General features: G+C 39.3%; 12 non-coding genes across 12 annotated transcripts; 6 read left to right on the forward strand and 6 right to left on the reverse strand.

The window, feature by feature from the left end:
• Positions 1-668: 668 nt before the first annotated feature.
• On the reverse strand, positions 669-740 carry TRNAQ-CUG (transfer RNA glutamine (anticodon CUG)). Its single transcript has one exon. It is a non-coding gene; the product is annotated as a tRNA-Gln (tRNA).
• Positions 741-3,092: 2,352 nt separating this feature from the next.
• Positions 3,093-3,164, forward strand: TRNAQ-UUG (transfer RNA glutamine (anticodon UUG)). Its single transcript has one exon. It is a non-coding gene; the product is annotated as a tRNA-Gln (tRNA).
• Positions 3,165-4,045: 881 nt separating this feature from the next.
• Positions 4,046-4,117, reverse strand: TRNAQ-CUG (transfer RNA glutamine (anticodon CUG)). The gene has a single exon. It is a non-coding gene; the product is annotated as a tRNA-Gln (tRNA).
• Positions 4,118-4,376: 259 nt separating this feature from the next.
• On the forward strand, positions 4,377-4,448 carry TRNAQ-UUG (transfer RNA glutamine (anticodon UUG)). Its single transcript has one exon. It is a non-coding gene; the product is annotated as a tRNA-Gln (tRNA).
• A 914-nt stretch (positions 4,449-5,362) lies between these two features.
• TRNAQ-CUG (transfer RNA glutamine (anticodon CUG)) lies at positions 5,363-5,434 on the reverse strand. Its single transcript has one exon. It is a non-coding gene; the product is annotated as a tRNA-Gln (tRNA).
• Positions 5,435-7,792: 2,358 nt separating this feature from the next.
• On the forward strand, positions 7,793-7,864 carry TRNAQ-UUG (transfer RNA glutamine (anticodon UUG)). The gene has a single exon. It is a non-coding gene; the product is annotated as a tRNA-Gln (tRNA).
• Positions 7,865-8,745: 881 nt separating this feature from the next.
• TRNAQ-CUG (transfer RNA glutamine (anticodon CUG)) lies at positions 8,746-8,817 on the reverse strand. The gene has a single exon. It is a non-coding gene; the product is annotated as a tRNA-Gln (tRNA).
• A 259-nt stretch (positions 8,818-9,076) lies between these two features.
• TRNAQ-UUG (transfer RNA glutamine (anticodon UUG)) lies at positions 9,077-9,148 on the forward strand. Its single transcript has one exon. It is a non-coding gene; the product is annotated as a tRNA-Gln (tRNA).
• Positions 9,149-12,490: 3,342 nt separating this feature from the next.
• Positions 12,491-12,562, forward strand: TRNAQ-UUG (transfer RNA glutamine (anticodon UUG)). Its single transcript has one exon. It is a non-coding gene; the product is annotated as a tRNA-Gln (tRNA).
• An 881-nt stretch (positions 12,563-13,443) lies between these two features.
• Positions 13,444-13,515, reverse strand: TRNAQ-CUG (transfer RNA glutamine (anticodon CUG)). Its single transcript has one exon. It is a non-coding gene; the product is annotated as a tRNA-Gln (tRNA).
• Positions 13,516-13,774: 259 nt separating this feature from the next.
• On the forward strand, positions 13,775-13,846 carry TRNAQ-UUG (transfer RNA glutamine (anticodon UUG)). Its single transcript has one exon. It is a non-coding gene; the product is annotated as a tRNA-Gln (tRNA).
• Positions 13,847-14,759: 913 nt separating this feature from the next.
• TRNAQ-CUG (transfer RNA glutamine (anticodon CUG)) lies at positions 14,760-14,831 on the reverse strand. Its single transcript has one exon. It is a non-coding gene; the product is annotated as a tRNA-Gln (tRNA).
• Between the last annotated feature and the right edge of the window lie 591 nt (positions 14,832-15,422).

A 15,422-nucleotide genomic window follows, 5' to 3' on the forward strand; every position in this document is an offset into this window, starting at 1 on the left:
AATTTTCAAACTTAACTCAATGTTAAGAAACATGCTCAATCTGTGACCCAATTGATTCTCTTTTTACTTGAAGATGCAGCAACAACATTAATAATACCATTTTGGGAAAAGCAGCTCTATTGTATCGCCATTCTCTTTCAAAATTGTTAAAGGGTTAATCCTATGAAAAGCGACCATATTCAGAATCAGTGATATTAATCAAGCGTCTTAACAGCCTTTACATGTTTGTAAAATGAAGGTATCAGTTTGAGATGAAAAATAGAACGAAGAACACACTTTTCTTAATTCACAAAAGGCCTGAGGTGTATAAATACTGTTTGTACCGACCAAGGGCCCATTCGTGAATGTACTTACTTTAGTTGGATCATACCTTTCTTCAAAGAAGGCATCCACAATAAACCATAAGGGAAAGGTTTGACTGATGGTAAACTCTTACAGAGATTTGAATGCAAATTATTGGATTCAACCTCCAGGGTGCTACCATTACACCATGGGTCTTTCACACCACAGAAAGTGGTGGGTTTCATTGTGGCTAAAGAGCGTCATCCATGGAAAATCTTTCTTTTTTCAAATGCACCCAGGGAATAATGCTATGAAAGTGGGCGACACAGCAGCGTCAGTGCTATTAAAACAAGACACTGAGAGGAAAACAAACACAGTAATTCCCAAGGTCCCACCGAGATTTGAATTCGGATCGCTGGATTCAGAGTCCAGAGTGCTAACCATTACACCATGGAACCTACATACTTAGTGACATGATGAACGTCATTGCAGCAAAAAAAGAGCCTTTTAGAGAATGTATGCAATATTCTTTTATCTTATGCCTCCAGAGGAAGAATCCTATCCAAATGAGCTGTAAAGCAAAGAGTTTGCTATTGCGCAACAACCAACTAAACAGTTCCACATTTGCATAATATCCGTGGGCTAGGAATATGAGTTTGTTAAAATGATGCATGAGATCTCGATTCTCATTTCTGTTACAACTCTGTCAGGTTGCACCAGCAAGGGGCCCATGGTGTAATGGCTAGAAAAGAACATTACTGAAGGGCCCCTCGGCCAGCCAGAAAGCCAAAATGGAGAGAACGGGCATGAACTGGTTGTGAATGAGCTTCAAAATGCGTTCACAGGTAATTGAACTGGTGATCTCCTCAGTTTATACACCTGGAACTCCTGTCAATAGCAACAGTCGGCAGCTGGGTTGCCAGACATTTCGTCGAAAAAAATTTGTCGACAGGACAATTGGTCGAAACCATTTGGTCGAAAACCAAATGGTCGAATTGCTTTGTTTTTTATTTTCACATTTTTTTTGGGGGGGGGGTTTGGGGGGTCCCCCCAACCCCCTTTTTTTCTAAAACCCCCTTTTTTCCGTAAACTACAACCTAAAAAATATATATATAAATAAATAAAAAAATCGACCATTTGGCTTTCGACCAAATTACGTCGACCAAATGTCTTTCGACCAAATGTCTTTCGACGAAATGTCCGGACAGCGGCAGCTGGTCTGTGTCAGTAATGGCAATTTGATTTTGCCATTTTCACAACTCCCTAATAAATGAACAAAATGTTCCATTTGTAGGCACAGTTACATGCTATGGTATGTATACCATGCTTAATAACCACCATAGGAGGCTCAGAGCACCATCCGCATTCTTACGTACAAAACATGTAAGGAAATAATCAGATCTTTTGCTCTGCAGGAGTCAGGCTTCTTTAAAGCCTGACAAAGTGGCAGAGTGCCATTGTAAACTGAGGCATGATGAAACCATGCCCAAGAACCCAGGCAGGTTAAACCCTTCCACTCATGCCCCTAGGCCTATAGACAGGGCAGCTGGCATGGATTATGGACACTTTTAACATAGGGTGGTTTTTCAACCTTATCTCCTCTGGGAGCAAAGCGCTGGACAGGGTTTCCTGTACATTTTTGAGGTTCGCAGGGATCTATGTGTGGATGTTTCTTGGTGTGAAAAGCATGACACCTTTTGGGGTGACACCAGGCTCTTCTGGGAATTAATTTGCATAATCTCTACTTTCTATTTTATGTGACATGGGCTGCAGTTACATTGTTCTGTTAATAGAGGGCAACACACAGGTCATAGTTCCAAACAGGGGTGCACAGTCTGCTTGCTAGCTTACATTTACAGTTCTATTTGGGATTCACCGCCTTTTCATAAACTGAGTACTCTTCCGGGGTATTTCTAACTTATGTAGGTGTTTTGGGGGTGTTACGTGCCTTTGTATGACTGCTGCAAACCACTTGATATTAGACATTGATTGGAAACGACATAAAAAATCCTGACACATATTGTAAGCGGACATAAAATGACCTATATTAGCTAATATAAGTAAACAGACATCACTCCCCCCTCCCCACAAAAAGGGATGTATGCGTACACAAAAAATAAAAATGAAAAACAAGCAACTACTGCAGTTAAAATCTAAAAATGTAAATTCAGTTACATGATCATGACTCGGAAGGGGAAGTTAAAAAGTAAAAAAACACACGGTAGGAGAGAGGTTAGCTTTACATGCCATGAGGGAGGAAGAGGTCTTCCAAGCACTGTTGTGTATGTTGGTCAATCCCTCTGAAACGCAAAAGGGATGTGCACATAGAAACCAAAGCAGAGTCATCCAGAGAGACTATTTAATTCTTTTTTTTTCAAATTCTCAAAAGGAAGCTGCTATCAAATTGAACTATTCATCACAGCCACTGCTAGGAAATCTATGTGCATAAAATGACAATACACCCAAAGGAAAACAAAATATAGCTATAACATGTCAGATTACTAAATTCAGAGTCCAGCCTACTAACCATTAGACCATGGAACCTAAATACTTCCGCAAATGCTGAACTTCATTATGCCAAAACAGAGGCAGTCAGAAACAATATTTAATATTGCTTAATCATATGCCTCAAGAGGAAGAATTTGATCTACATGCTCTATAAAGCACAGAGATTGCTATAGCACAACGTCAATCGACAACATCGCTGTGTTTGTATGATATCAGTCAATTGGGACTATGAATCTGTAAAAATTGTAAATGTGCTCTATATTGCCATTTCTGATTCAACGCTCTCAGGTGCATCTTGCAAGGGTTCCATGGTGTAATGGTTAGCACTTCGGACTTTGAATCCAACGATCCGAGTTCAAGTCTCGGTGGGACCGTTATCTTGCTCTTACACTCCATTTTCTAATTTCTCAAATTACAATTCAACAGAGTTAATATTCAGAAGTTCAGTCGACTCTCTCTGCACGACATTACATTTAAATGCACTTTGGTGCCTGATACCAATACAGTGATGCAACTACATATCGTTAATGTACAATCCCTAAGGTCAATCAGAGTGGGCACCCAGATATCTCTCAGAAACATTTTCCACAGATGAATAATGTCCAACCTTAACTCTATGAAAAGAAAAATGTACACACTATGTGCAGTAGATTCTCTGCTCACTGGAACATGCAGAAACAACATTGATGTGAAAAGATTGGAAAAAGCCCTATTTTATTAACATTAAAAAATGTTATACAATTATTTTGGTGAATCATATTCACTTTCACAATCATTCCTATGTTTCAAGCAATTTGATGGTCTTATTAAATGTGTAAAAAATGTAATTCTTTGAGTTGACAAACTGTATGGAGAGCAAACTTTTTATAACTTACAAGAGTTATGAGTTCTAGAAAGTAGTGCATTTACTGATCAAGTGCCCTTGTTTAAATGTACTTACTTTATTTGGATCACACCTTTCTCGAAAGAAGAAATAAACTCTAAATTATCAGGAAACAATTCAACTGATTTTAGGGGCCTCCTGGGCTTTCAATGCAAATCGCTGAGATCAAAAGCCAGTTTAATAGCCATTATACCTTGGAGCTTTGGAGATATGAGAGTGGGCAGTTTCTTTGTGGCAAAAGAGAGTCATCCCCAGAAACTATTAATATTCTTTGGTCAAAGAAGACTGCCATCAAAGTGGGCTGTAAAGCAAAGCTATTGCTGTTATATCTATCTGCAAATGAAAGGCAACTCTAAAAGAGAAGCAGCCCCAAGGTCCCACCAAGACTTGAACTCGGATCGCTGGATTCAGAGTCCAGAGTGCTAACCATTACACCATGGAGCCCACATATTCAGTAGCATGATGCACTTCATTCTGGAAAAACAGAGCACATCAGAGAAAATATGTAATATTCCTATATCATTAGACTCCAGAGGAAGAATTTGATCCAAATGAGACATGAAGCCAATACTTTGCGATTGCACAGCATCCAACAGCAACAGTGCTGCTTCGATATAATATCAGTAAACGGTTACTATAGGTCAGTAAAAATCTTGACTGTGCCCTATATTCTCATTGCCCTTATGAAGCTCTGCTCAACAAGGGTTCCATGGTGTAATGGTTAGCACTTTGGACTTTGAATCCAGCGATCCGAGTTCAAGTCTCGGTGGAACCTCGCTCTTGCTCTAACACACTTTGTCTCCTTGTTGTCTTAAATTATAGGCCAAAGATAGTAATATTCATAAGGTTAGTGGTGTAGGGTATTCATTTTCGCTCTCACTCTCTGGCATAACTTTTCATAAAAATCCACTTTTGTGCCTAGCACCTTAACCTTTATGCATTTTTTTTTAAATGTATGAACAGTGAGGTCATTCTGAGTCGATGGGCAGATCTGCATCGGAAACATACATAAAAGATTTGAAATTTTCAAACTTAACTCAATGTTAAGAAACATGCTCAATCTGTGACCCAATGGATTCTCTTTTTACTTGAAGATGCAGCAACAACATTAATAATACCATTTTGGGAAAAGCAGCTCTATTGTATCGCCATTCTCTTTCAAAATTGTTAAAGGGTTAATCCTATGAAAAGCGACCACATTCAGAATCAATGATATTAATCAAGCGTCTTAACAGTCTTTACATTTTTGTAAAATGAAGGTATCAGTTTGAGATGAAAAATAGAACAAAGAACACACTTTTCTTAATTCACAAAAGGCCTGAGGTGTATAAATACTGTTTGTACCGACCAAGGGCCCATTCGTGAATGTACTTACTTTAGTTGGATCATACCTTTCTTCAAAGAAGACATCCACAATAAACGATAAGGGAAAGGTTCGACTGATGGTAAACTCTTACAGAGATTTGAATGCAAATTATTGGATTCAACCTCCAGGGTGCTACCATTACACCATGGGTCTTTCACACCACAGAAAGTGGTGGGTTTCATTGTGGCTAAAGAGCGTCATCCATGGAAAATCTTTCTTTTTTCAAATGCACCCAGGGAATAATGCTATGAAAGTGGGCGACACTGCAGCGTCATTGCTATTAAAACAAGACACTGAGAGGAAAACAAACACAGTAATTCCCAAGGTCCCACCGAGATTTGATCTCGGATCGCTGGATTCAGAGTCCAGAGTGCTAACCATTACACCATGGAACCTACATACTTAGTGACATGATGAACGTCATTGCAGCAAAAAAAGCGCCTTTTAGAGAATGTATGCAATATTCTTTTATCTTATGCCTCCAGAGGAAGAATCCTATCCAAATGAGCTGTAAAGCAAAGAGTTTGCTATTGCGCAACAACCAACTAAACAGTTCCACATTTGCATAATATCCGTGGGCTAGGAATATGAGTTTGTTAAAATGATGCATGAGATCTCGATTCTCATTTCTGTTACAACTCTGTCAGGTTGCACCAGAAAGGGGCCCATGGTGTAATGGTTAGCAAAGAACATTACTGAAGGGCCACTCGGCCAGCCAGAAAGCCAAAATGGAGAGAACGGGCATGAACTGGTTGTGAATGAGCTTCAAAATACGTTCACAGGTAATTGAACTGGTGATCTCCTCAGTTTATACACCTGGAACTCCTGTCAATAGCAACAGTCGGCAGCTGGGTTGCCAGACATTTCGTCGAAAAAAATTTGTCGACAGGACAATTGGTCGAAAACCAAATGGTCGAATTGCTTTTGTTTTTTATTTTCACATTTTTTTGGGGGGGGGGGGGGTTTGGGGGGTCCCCCCAACCCCCTTTTTTTCTAAAAACCCCTTTTTTCCCTAAACTACAACCTAAAAAATATATATATAAATAAATTAAAAAATCGACCATTTGGCTTTCGACCAAATTACGTCGACCAAATGTCTTTCGACCAAATGTCTTTCGACGAAATGTCCGGACAGCGGCAGCTGGTCTGTGTCAGTAATGGCAATTTGATTTTGCCATTTTCACAACTCCCTAATAAATGAACAAAATGTTCCATTTGTAGGCACAGTTACATGCTATGGTATGTATACCATGCTTAATAACCACCATAGGAGGCTCAGAGCACCATCCGCATTCTTACGTACAAAACATGTAAGGAAATAATCAGATCTTTTGCTCTGCAGGAGTCAGGCTTCTTTAAAGCCTGACAAAGTGGCAGAGTGCCATTGTAAACTGAGGCATGATGAAACCATGCCCAAGAACCCAGGCAGGTTAAACCCTTCCACTCATGCCCCTAGGCCACGAACGGCCAGGTTCTGTAGACAGGGCAGCTGGCATGGATTATGGACACTTTTAACATAGGGTGGTTTTTCAACCTTATCTCCTCTGGGAGCAAAGCGCTGGACAGGGTTTCCTGTACGTTTTTGAGGTTCGCAGGGATCTATGTGTGGATGTTTCTTGGTGTGAAAAGCATGACACCTTTTGGGGTGACACCAGGCTCTTCTGGGAGTTAATTTGCATAATCTCTACTTTCTATTTTATGTGACATGGGCTGCAGTTACATTGTTCTGTTAATAGAGGGCAACACACAGGTCATAGTTCCAAACAGGGGTGCACGGTCTGCTTGCTAGCTTACATTTACAGTTCTATTTGGGATTCACCGCCTTTTCATAAACTGAGTACTCTTCCGGAGTATTTCTAACTTATGTAGGTGTTTTGGGGGTGTTACGTGCCTTTGTATGACCTCTGCAAACCACTTGATATTAGACATTGATTGGAAACGACATAAAAAATCCTGACACATATTGTAAGCGGACATAAAATGACCTATATTAGCTAATATAAGTAAACAGACATCACTCCCCCCTCCCCACAAAAAGGAATGTATGCGTACACAAAAAATAAAAATGAAAAACAAGCAACTACTGCAGTTAAAATCTAAAAATGTAAATTCAGTTACATGATCATGACTCGGAAGGGGAAGTTAAAAAGTAAAAAAACACACGGTAGGAGAGAGGTTAGCTTTACATGCCATGAGGGAGGAAGAGGTCTTCCAAGCACTGTTGTGTATGTTGGTCAATCCCTCTGAAACGCAACAGGGATGTGCACATAGGAATCAAAGCAGAGTCATCCAGAGAGACTATTTAATTCTTTTTTTTTCAAATTCTCAAAAGGAAGCTGCTATCAAATTGAACTATTCATCACAGCCACTGCTAGGAAATCTATGTGCATAAAATGACAATACACCCAAAGGAAAACAAAATATAGCTATAACATGTCAGATTACTAAATTCAGAGTCCAGCCTACTAACCATTAGACCATGGAACCTAAATACTTCCGCAAATGCTGAACTTCATTATGCCAAAACAGAGGCAGTCAGAAACAATATTTAATATTGCTTAATCATATGCCTCAAGAGGAAGAATTTGATCTACATGCTCTATAAAGCACAGAGATTGCTATAGCACAACGTCAATCGACAACATCGCTGTGTTTGTATGATATCAGTCAATTGGGACTATGAATCTGTAAAAATTGTAAATGTGCTCTATATTGCCATTTCTGATTCAACGCTCTCAGGTGCATCTTGCAAGGGTTCCATGGTGTAATGGTTAGCACTTTGGACTTTGAATCCAACGATCCGAGTTCAAGTCTCGGTCGGACCGTTATCTTGCTCTTACACTCCATTTTCTAATTTCTCAAATTACAATTCAACAGAGTTAATATTCAGAAGTTCAGTCGACTCTCTCTGCACGACATTACATTTAAATGCACTTTGGTGCCTGATACCAATACAGTGATGCAACTACATATCGTTAATGTACAATCCCTAAGGTCAATCAGAGTGGGCACCCAGATATCTCTCAGAAACATTTTCCACAGATGAATAATGTCCAACCTTAACTCTATGAAAAGAAAAATGTACACACTATGTGCAGTAGATTCTCTGCTCACTGGAACATGCAGAAACAACATTGATGTGAAAAGATTGGAAAAAGCTCTATTTTATTAACATTAAAAAATGTTATACAATTATTTTGGTGAATCATATTCACTTTCACAATCATTCCTATGTTTCAAGCAATTTGATGGTCTTATTAAATGTGTAAAAAATGTAATTCTTTGAGTTGACAAACTGTATGGAGAGCAAACTTTTTATAACTTACAAGAGTTATGAGTTCTAGAAAGTAGTGCATTTACTGATCAAGTGCCCTTGTTTAAATGTACTTACTTTATTTGGATCACACCTTTCTCGAAAGAAGAAATAAACTCTAAATTATCAGGAAACAAACCAACTGATTTTAGGGGCCTCCTGGGCTTTCAATGCAAATCGCTGAGATCAAAAGCCAGTTTAATAGCCATTATACCTTGGAGCTTTGGAGATATGAGAGTGGGCAGTTTCTTTGTGGCAAAAGAGAGTCATCCCCAGAAACTATTAATATTCTTTGGTCAAAGAAGACTGCCATCAAAGTGGGCTGTAAAGCAAAGCTATTGCTGTTATATCTATCTGCAAATGAAAGGCAACTCTAAAAGAGAAGCAGCCCCAAGGTCCCACCGAGACTTGAACTCGGATCGCTGGATTCAGAGTCCAGAGTGCTAACCATTACACCATGGAACCCACATATTCAGTAGCATGATGCACTTCATTCTGGAAAAACAGAGCACATCAGAGAAAATATGTAATATTCCTATATCATTAGACTCCAGAGGAAGAATTTGATCCAAATGAGACATGAAGCCAATACTTTGCGATTGCACAGCATCCAACAGCAACAGTGCTGCTTCGATATAATATCAGTAAACGGTTACTATAGGTCAGTAAAAATCTTGACTGTGCCATATATTCTCATTGCCCTTATGAAGCTCTGCTCAACAAGGGTTCCATGGTGTAATGGTTAGCACTTTGGACTTTGAATCCAGCGATCCGAGTTCAAGTCTCGGTGGAACCTCTCTCTTGCTCTAACACACTTTGTCTCCTTGTTGTCTTAAATTATAGGCCAAAGATAGTAATATTCATAAGGTTAGTGGTGTAGGGTATTCATTTTCGCTCTCACTCTCTGGCATAACTTTTCATAAAAATCCACTTTTGTGCCTAGCACCTTAACCTTTATGCATTTTTTTTAAATGTATGAACAGTGAGGTCATTCTGAGTCGATGGGCAGATCTGCATCGGAAACATACATAAAAGATTTGAAATTTTCAAACTTAACTCAATGTTAAGAAACATGCTCAATCTGTGACCCAATGGATTCTCTTTTTACTTGAAGATGCAGCAACAACATTAATAATACCATTTTGGGAAAAGCAGCTCTATTGTATCGCCATTCTCTTTCAAAATTGTTAAAGGGTTAATCCTATAAAAAGCGACCACATTCAGAATCAATGATATTAATCAAGCGTCTTAACAGTCTTTACATGTTTGTAAAATGAAGGTATCAGTTTGAGATGAAAAATAGAACGAAGAACACACTTTTCTTAATTCACAAAAGGCCTGAGGTGTATAAATACTGTTTGTACCGACCAAAGGCCCATTCGTGAATGTACTTACTTTAGTTGGATCATACCTTTCTTCAAAGAAGACATCCACAATAAACGATAAGGGAAAGGTTCGACTGATGGTAAACTCTTACAGAGATTTGAATGCAAATTATTGGATTCAACCTCCAGGGTGCTACCATTACACCATAGGTCTTTCACACCACAGAAAGTGGTGGGTTTCATTGTGGCTAAAGAGCGTCATCCATGGAAAATCTTTCTTTTTTCAAATGCACCCAGGGAATAATGCTATGAAAGTGGGCGACACAGCAGCGTCATTGCTATTAAAACAAGACACTGAGAGGAAAACAAACACAGTAATTCCCAAGGTCCCACCAAGATTTGAACTCGGATCGCTGGATTTAGAGTCCAGAGTGCTAACCATTACACCATGGAACCTACATACTTATTGACATGATGAACGTCATTGCAGCAAAAAAAGAGCCTTTTAGAGAATGTATGCAATATTCTTTTATCTTATGCCTCCAGAGGAAGAATCCTATCCAAATGAGCTGTAAAGCAAAGAGTTTGCTATTGCGCAACAACCAACTAAACAGTTCCACATTTGCATAATATCCGTGGGCTAGGAATATGAGTTTGTTAAAATGATGCATGAGATCTCGATTCTCATTTCTGTTACAACTCTGTCAGGTTGCACCAGCAAGGGGCCCATGGTGTAATGGTTAGCAAAGAACATTACTGAAGGGCCCCTCGGCCAGCCAGAAAGCCAAAATGGAGAGAACGGGCATGAACTGGTTGTGAATGAGCTTCAAAATGCGTTCACAGGTAATTGAACTGGTGATCTCCTCAGTTTATACACCTGGAACTCCTGTCAATAGCAACAGTCGGCAGCTGGGTTGCCAGACATTTCGTCGAAAAAAATTTGTCGACAGGACAATTGGTCGAAACCATTTGGTCGAAAACCAAATGGTCGAATTGCTTTGTTTTTTATTTTCACATTTTTTTTTGGGGGGGGGGGTTTGGGGGGGTCCCCCCAACCCCCTTTTTTTCTAAAAACCCCTTTTTTCCCTAAACTACAACCTAAAAAATATATATATAAATAAATAAAAAAATCGACCATTTGGCTTTCGACCAAATTACGTCGACCAAATGTCTTTCGACGAAATGTCTTTCGACTAAATGTCCGGACAGCGGCAGCTGGTCTGTGTCAGTAATGGCAATTTGATTTTGCCATTTTCACAACTCCCTAATAAATGAACAAAATGTTCCATTTGTAGGCACAGTTACATGCTATGGTATGTATACCATGCTTAATAACCACCATAGGAGGCTCAGAGCACCATCCGCATTCTTACGTACAAAACATGTAAGGAAATAATCAGATCTTTTGCTCTGCAGGAGTCAGGCTTCTTTAAAGCCTGACAAAGTGGCAGAGTGCCATTGTAAACTGAGGCATGATGAAACCATGCCCAAGAACCCAGGAAGGTTAAACCCTTCCACTCATGCCCCTAGGCCCCGAACTAGACAGGGCAGCTGGCATGGATTATGGACACTTTTAACATAGGGTGGTTTTTCAACCTTATCTCCTCTGGGAGCAAAGCGCTGGACAGGGTTTCCTGTACGTTTTTGAGGTTCGCAGGGATCTATGTGTGGATGTTTCTTGGTGTGAAAAGCATGACACCTTTTGGGGTGACACCAGGCTCTTCTGGGAGTTAATTTGCATAATCTCTACTTTCTATTTTATGTGACATGGGCTGCAGTTACATTGTTCTGTTAATAGAGGGCAACACACAGGTCATAGTTCCAAACAGGGGTGCACAGTCTGCTTGCTAGCTTACATTTACAGTTCTATTTGGGATTCACCGCCTTTTCATAAACTGAGTACTCTTCCGGAGTATTTCTAACTTATGTAGGTGTTTTGGGGGTGTTACGTGCCTTTGTATGACTGCTGCAAACCACTTGATATTAGACATTGATTGGAAACGACATAAAAAATCCTGACACATATTGTAAGCGGACATAAAATGACCTATATTAGCTAATATAAGTAAACAGACATCACTCCCCCCTCCCCACAAAAAGGGATGTATGCGTACACAAAAAATAAAAATGAAAAACAAGCAACTACTGCAGTTAAAATCTAAAAATGTAAATTCAGTTACATGATCATGACTCGGAAGGGGAAGTTAAAAAGTAAAAAAACACACGGTAGGAGAGAGGTTAGCTTTACATGCCATGGGAGGAAGAGGTCTTCCAGGCACTGTTGTGTATGTTGGTCAATCCCTCTGAAACGCAAAAGGGATGTGCACATAGAAATCAAAGCAGAGTCATCCAGAGAGACTATTTAATTCTTTTTTTTTCAAATTCTCAAAAGGAAGCTGCTATCAAATTGAACTATTCATCACAGCCACTGCTAGGAAATCTATGTGCATAAAATGACAATACACCCAAAGGAAAACAAAATATAGCTATAACATGTCAGATTACTAAATTCAGAGTCCAGCCTACTAACCATTAGACCATGGAACCTAAATACTTCCGCAAATGCTGAACTTCATTATGCCAAAACAGAGGCAGTCAGAAACAATATTTAATATTGCTTAATCATATGCCTCAAGAGGAAGAATTTGATCTACATGCTCTATAAAGCACAGAGATTGCTATAGCACAACGTCAATCGACAACATCGCTGTGTTTGTATGATATCAGTCAATTGGGACTATGAATCTGTAAAAATTGTAAATGTGCTCTATATTGCCATTTCTGATTCAACGCTCTCAGGTGCATCTTGCAAGGGTTCCATGGTGTAATGGTTAGCACTTTGGACTTTGAATCCAACGATCCGAGTTCAAGTCTCGGTGGGACTGTTATCTTGCTCTTACACTCCATTTTCTAATTTCTCAAATTACAATTCAACAGAGTTAATATTCAGAAGTTCAGTCAACTCTCTCTGCACGACATTACATTTAAATGCACTTTGGTGCCTGATACCAATACAGTGATGCAACTACATATCGTTAATGTACAATCCCTAAGGTCAATCAGAGTGGGCACCCAGATATCTCTCAGAAACATTTTCCACAGATGAATAATGTCCAACCTTAACTCTATGAAAAGAAAAATGTACACACTATGTGCAGTAGATTCTCTGCTCACTGGAACATGCAGAAACAACATTGATGTGAAAAGATTGGAAAAAGCCCTATTTTATTAACATTAAAAAATGTTATAGAATTATTTTGGTGAATCATATTCACTTTCACAATCATTCCTATGTTTCAAGCAATTTGATGGTCTTATTAAATGTGTAAAAAATGTAATTCTTTGAGTTGACAAACTGTATGGAGAGCAAACTTTTTATAACTTACAAGAGTTATGAGTTCTAGAAAGTAGTGCATTTACTGATCAAGTGCCCTTGTTTAAATGTACTTACTTTATTTGGATCACACCTTTCTCGAAAGAAGAAATAAACTCTAAATTATCAGGAAACAATTCAACTGATTTTAGGGGCCTCCTGGGCTTTCAATGCAAATCGCTGAGATCAAAAGCCAGTTTAATAGCCATTATACCTTGGAGCTTTGGAGATATGAGAGTGGGCAGTTTCTTTGTGGCAAAAGAGAGTCATCCCCAGAAACTATTAATATTCTTTGGTCAAAGAAGACTGCCATCAAAGTGGGCTGTAAAGCAAAGTTATTGCTGTTATATCTATCTGCAAATGAAAGGCAACTCTAAAAGAGAAGCAGCCCCAAGGTCCCACCGAGACTTGAACTCGGATCGCTGGATTCAGAATCCAGAGTGCTAACCATTACACCATGGAACCCACATATTCAGTAGCATGATGCACTTCATTCTGGAAAAACAGAGCACATCAGAGAAAATATGTAATATTCCTATATCATTAGACTCCAGAGGAAGAATTTGATCCAAATGAGACATGAAGCCAATACTTTGCGATTGCACAGCATCCAACAGCAACAGTGCTGCTTCGATATAATATCAGTAAACGGTTACTATAGGTCAGTAAAAATCTTGACTGTGCCCTATATTCTCATTGCCCTTATGAAGCTCTGCTCAACAAGGGTTCCATGGTGTAATGGTTAGCACTTTGGACTTTGAATCCAGCGATCCGAGTTCAAGTCGCGGTGGAACCTCTCTCTTGCTCTAACACACTTTGTCTCCTTGTTGTCTTAAATTATAGGCCAAAGATAGTAATATTCATAAGGTTAGTGGTGTAGGGTATTCATTTTCGCTCTCACTCTCTGGCATAACTTTTCATAAAAATCCACTTTTGTGCCTAGCACCTTAACCTTTATGCATTTTTTTTAAATGTATGAACAGTGAGGTCATTCTGAGTCGATGGCCAGATCTGCATCGGAAACATACATAAAAGATTTGAAATTTTCAAACTTAACTCAATGTTAAGAAACATGCTCAATCTGTGACCCAATGGATTCTCTTTTTACTTGAAGATGCAGCAACAACATTAATAATACCATTTTGGGAAAAGCAGCTCTATTGTATCGCCATTCTCTTTCAAAATTGTTAAAGGGTTAATCCTATGAAAAGCGACCACATTCAGAATCAGTGATATTAATCAAGCGTCTTAACAGCCTTTACATGTTTGTAAAATGAAGGTATCAGTTTGAGATGAAAAATAGAACGAAGAACACACTTTTCTTAATTCACAAAAGGCCTGAGGTGTATAAATACTGTTTGTACCGACCAAGGGCCCATTCGTGAATGTACTTACTTTAGTTGGATCATACCTTTCTTCAAAGAAGACATCCACAATAAACCATAAGGGAAAGGTTTGACTGATGGTAAACTCTTACAGAGATTTGAATGCAAATTATTGGATTCAACCTCCAGGGTGCTACCATTACACCATGGGTCTTTCACACCACAGAAAGTGGTGGGTTTCATTGTGGCTAAAGAGCGTCATCCATGGAAAATCTTTCTTTTTTCAAATGCACCCAGGGAATAATGCTATGAAAGTGGGCGACACAGCAGCGTCAGTGCTATTAAAACAAGACACTGAGAGGAAAACAAACACAGTAATTCCCAAGGTCCCACCGAGATTTGAATTCGGATCGCTGGATTCAGAGTCCAGAGTGCTAACCATTACACCATGGAACCTACATACTTAGTGACATGATGAACGTCATTGCAGCAAAAAAAGAGCCTTTTAGAGAATGTATGCAATATTCTTTTATCTTATGCCTCCAGAGGAAGAATCCTATCCAAATGAGCTGTAAAGCAAAGAGTTTGCTATTGCGCAACAACCAACTAAACAGTTCCACATTTGCATAATATCCGTGGGCTAGGAATATGAGTTTGTTAAAATGATGCATGAGATCTCGATTCTCATTTCTGTTACAACTCTGTCAGGTTGCACCAGCAAGGGGCCCATGGTGTAATGGCTAGAAAAGAACATTACTGAAGGGCCCCTCGGCCAGCCAGAAAGCCAAAATGGAGAGAACGGGCATGAACTGGTTGTGAATGAGCTTCAAAATGCGTTCACAGGTAATTGAACTGGTGATCTCCTCAGTTTATACACCTGGAACTCCTGTCAATAGCAACAGTCGGCAGCTGGGTTGCCAGACATTTCGTCGAAAAAAATTTGTCGACAGGACAATTGGTCGAAACCATTTGGTCGAAAACCAAATGGTCGAATTGCTTTGTTTTTTATTTTCACATTTTTTTTTGGGGGGGGGTTTGGGGGGTCCC

Source organism: Ambystoma mexicanum, chromosome 5p, assembly GCF_040938575.1.
Source record: "Ambystoma mexicanum isolate Mex_15411 chromosome 5p, UKY_AmexF1_1, whole genome shotgun sequence".
Taxonomy (NCBI): Eukaryota; Metazoa; Chordata; class Amphibia; order Caudata; family Ambystomatidae; genus Ambystoma; species Ambystoma mexicanum.